Here is a 4,793-nt window from a genome sequence, read left to right on the forward strand (position 1 = left end):
CTGTACGTTAAATAAGCAGTAATTCGGCTTGTCATTGACTGACGGAGCTGTTAGATGTTCTCATGAGGAATCTCGTGCCAAATTCTGTCGCACTAGCACGACAGATCGTCAAAATCCCGAGACGGTTGGAGATCCCAGCCCATAGTGCTCCAAACGTTTTCAATTGGGGAATGATCCGGCGACTTCTCTGGCCAAAGCAGGGTTTGGCAGACATGAAGGCAAGCAGTAGAAACTCACGCTGCGTGCGGGTGGGCTTTATCTTGCGAAAATGTAGACCCAGGACGGTCTGCCACTAGTGACAACAAAACGGGCTGTAGAACATCTTCGTTGTAGGCTCTTCAGTCTGGAACCGCGCGACCGCTACGGTCGCAGGTTCGAATCCTGCCTCGGGCATGGATGTGTGTGTTGTCATTAGGTTAGTTATGTTTAAGTAGTTCTAAGTTCTAGGGGACTGATGACCTTAGCGGTTAAGTCCCATTGTGCTCAGAGCCATTTGAACCATTAGAACATCGTCGAAGTACGGCTGTGACGCGGATGACAACCAAAGGGTTCCATAATGTCATTTCATTCCATAATGTCATATGGGATTATTTTTTGGGGTAATTCATCAAGCTAAGCTAAAGTTTTCCGGGCACAAAAATGTGCAGTAAGAGTTATATGTGGTATGAACTCAAGAAGATCCTGCAGAAGCCTGTTTAGGGAACTAGGGATACTAGCTACTGCTTCCCAATATATTTATTCTTTAATGAAATTTGCCATTAAAAATATATCACTTTTTCAAACCAATAGCTCAATTCATGGAATCAATACTAGGAATAAGAATAATCTTCACAAGGATTTAAAGTCACTTAGTCTTGTACAAATATGTGTGCATTATTCAGGAACACACATTTACAATAACTTGCCAGCAGCCATAAAAAGCTTAACAACCAATGAAATTCAGTTTAAGAGAAGCCTAAAGGATTTGTTGGTGGCCAACTCCTTTTATTCCATTGATGAATTTCTCAGTAGAACCAACTGATTTGTGTGTGTATATATGTAAGTACAATATAACTTCCGCACAATTTCAGTGCAGTAATGTGTTCATTGTAAATAAGTGTGTGTGTGTGTGTGTGTGTGTGTGTAAGTACAATCTAACTTCTGCACCATTTCAGTGAAGCAATATGTTAATTGAAAATAAGTATTATAGTAGTTGTATTACACGTTTATTACCTTATAAATAAATAAAACTTTTTTTATTTTAAATTCAGTGCATTAGTATTTCTAAAATGATTCTTTCATATAGTGTTCATTAAAAATGACGATCATTCCACTTGGGACCTGTTGAATGGTACATTATCTTATTTGTTTGAGTTGTAAATATTTGTCACGTATTGTTGTTTTTCTGACATGTTCTACATCCTGGAGGACCTCCTCACTACGGATCAATTGGAATGAAAATAAATCTAATCTAATCTATGAAAACAAACGGCACGCCACACCTTCACTCCTGGTCGTCGCGCCATATGGCGGGCGACATTGAGGTTGTTATCCCACTGCTGTCTGGGGCATTCCCAGACGCGTCTTCGGCCTGGAATCTCATTGGCTGATGTAGAACTGTGTTCAGTTACGAGTCCCAATTTGAACTGAACCCTGATGACCAGCCAGAGTTTCTACTGCTTGTCTTCGTGATTGCCAAACCGTACCTTTTCCTGCAAGATCCCCAGTAGAGAGCGTTATGGGCAGGACCCTCCAACCAGCTCAGTGTTTTGATGATCTATCGAGTCAACTGGATAAAATTTGGCATGATATATCAATGCCAAGCTGAATAACTGGACCAGAGGTGGACCAATGTGTTACTGACTTCTTCACCTTGTGAAGCTCTTTGTCTTGAAAAAAGTAATTAAATTTTTCTGAAATTATAATCATTTGTTTTTATTTTCGGTACATGTACATTACATCTACCGATTTCCGGCCCACTCGGATAATTCCTTTGTGGTGTGTCGTTTTTCTTTCTTTTTCATTTTTTTAAAGAGTATATGTAAGAGTACAGGGTTATTACAAATGATTGAAGCGATTTCACAGCGCTACAATAACTTTATTATTTGAGATATTTTCACAATGCTTTGCACACACATACAAAAACTCAAAAAGTTATTTTAGGCATTCACAAATGTTCGATATGTGCCCCTTTAGTGATTCGGCAGACATCAAGCCGATAATCAAGTTCCTCCCACACTCGGCGCAGCATGTCCCCATCAATGAGTTCGAAAGCATTGTTGATGCAAGCTCGCAGTTCTGGCACGTTTCTTGGTAGATGAGGTTTAAACACTGAATCTTTCACATCACTATGCGTGAAACTTGCCCGCACGCGTTCAACCGTTTCTTCGCTCACTGCAGGCCGACCCGTTGATTTCCCCTTACAGAGGCATCCAGAAGCTTTAAACTGCGCATACTATCGCCGAATGGAGTTAGCAGTTGGTGGATCTTTGTTGAACTTCGTCCTGAAGTGTCGTTGCACTGTTTTGACTGACTGATGTGAGTGCATTTCAAGCACGACATACGCTTTCTCGGCTCCTGTCGCCATTTTGTCTCACTGCGCTCTCGAGCGCTCTGGCGGCAGAAACCTGAAGTGCGGCTTCAGCCGAACAAAACTTTGAGTTTTTCTACGTATCTGTAGTGTGTCGTGACCATATGTCAATGAATGGAGCTACAGTGAATTTATGAAATCGCTTCAATCATTTGTAACAGCCCTGTATATAAGCAGAGCAGATGAGAATGATGGATCGTTCTAGCGACGATACGGGCTGCAGATTGGGAAATACACCGACATAAAGAATTTACTAAAGGGCATATTGTTATCGCCCGGGGTCTGGCATAGAGAATCTCGAAAACGGTGAAGCCGGTAGGCTGTTTGCGTGCTACCGTCGTGAACATCTATGGAGAGTGGTTGAAAGACGGTGAAACCACGAGTAGGCACAAGGTGCTCATCACAGAAACTGGTGGTCGGGTTGCTCACTCTCCGATCTGTGGCAGCTCTGACGACACAGTACACTGTTGGCACAGGCATGGCCGGCCGCGGTGGCCGTGCGGTTCTAGGCGCTTCAGTGCGGAGCCGCGCTGCTGCTACAGTCGCAGGTTCGAATCCTGCCTCGGGCATGGGTGTGTGTGATGTCCTTAGGTTAGTTAGGTTTGTTCTAAGTTCTAGGGTACTAATGACCACAGCAGTTGAGTCCCATAGTGCTCAGAGGCATTTGAACCATTTTTGGCACAGGCACAAGTGTAGCACACGGTTGAATAAACGGCTCCACGTCAGACGGCCTCTCTGTATTTGCATGTTGACTCATGATATCATTGATTACGATTACAGTGGGCGTGGGACCATTGAGTTTGGACCGTGGATGAGTGGAAACGTGTCGCATGGTCAGATGAGTCACATTTGTTGTTGCACAAGGTCGATGTTCGTGTCCAGATATGCCGTTATCCAGGCGAACGGCTACTCGAAACATTGACCGATCATGGACTGAGGCAGTGTAATGCTGTGGGGGTCATTCACCTAGGCTTCCACGGGACCTGTGATAGTAATGGTTGGTACAATGGCAGCTTTGAAGTGTGTGAACATAACTGCAGACCACTGTCCATGCCTTGTCTCTTCCCTGATGGCAATGGCATCTTTCAGCAAGATAACTGTCCACGTGATAAGGGCAGAACCGCATTGCAGTTGCTTGAGGAGCACGGTATTGAACTCACGTGGATATCACATAATTTATGGACTTCTGACTTGCAAAACTACTTAACAGAACATAGGGGATTAGGAAACAATAGACTTTTGTTCTAGAACAATAGCGGGGAGGACAGAAAGAAACGCTTAACAGAACAATATAGGGACTACAGAAGAATAGATGGGAAGGGGACAGCATCCTTTCTTGGTCCAGAACTAGCACTACGTGCCTACCAGTTTCTGTGATGCGCTGCAGATGTCAAGCATCTTGAGCCTACTCATTGTTTCACCATCTTTCAACCACTTTCCATAGATGTTCACGGCAGTATCACTCAAACAGCCGACCGCCGTTTTCGAGATTCAGTGTATTTCCCAATCTGCAGCCCATGTCGTCGCTAAATGACCCATCATTTTATCTGCTCCGCTTATATACACTCTTTAAAAAAAAGAAAGAAAGAAAAACGACACACCACAAAGGAATTATCCGACTGGGATGGAAATCGGTAGATGTGATGTATATATACTGTAAAAAACCAAATGATTATAATTTCAGAAAAATTTGACGATATTTTCAAGAGAAGGAGCTTCACAAGGTGAGCAAGTCAATAACAAATTGGTCCATCTGTGGTCCTTATGCAGGCAGTAATTCAGCTTGGCATTGATTGGCAGAGTTTCTGGATGTCCTCCTGAGGGACATCGTGCCAAATTTTGTCCACTTGGCTCGACCGATCATCAAAATCCCGAGCTGGTTGGAGGGCCCTGTCTATAACACTTCCTACTTTCTGCCTCACCCTAGGGTTTCCCAGTTTGCATCAAAGCGAAATGTCTCCCAAGGTCATCCCTCTGACATAGACCAGATGCTTTGGTTGGAAATTCAAAAATAGCCCAATTGTGCCAGTGGGTTTTTCCGCAACTCCTGTGCCACTGTGGAGGTCTTATCCTCGGTATAAATTGGTGGTGGGAAATTCAAAAATCCGAGGTGGCACAGTATTATGGTGGAATTCAAGATGACTCACTAAGGATACTGGCCGAACCTGCATTGCTGCGTGATTTCCCACATTTTCCCCTAAGACAAAGGGTGTTTGTTTCCCCT

Source organism: Schistocerca piceifrons, chromosome X (genome assembly GCF_021461385.2).
Source record: "Schistocerca piceifrons isolate TAMUIC-IGC-003096 chromosome X, iqSchPice1.1, whole genome shotgun sequence".
Lineage (NCBI taxonomy): Eukaryota > Metazoa > Arthropoda > Insecta > Orthoptera > Acrididae > Schistocerca > Schistocerca piceifrons.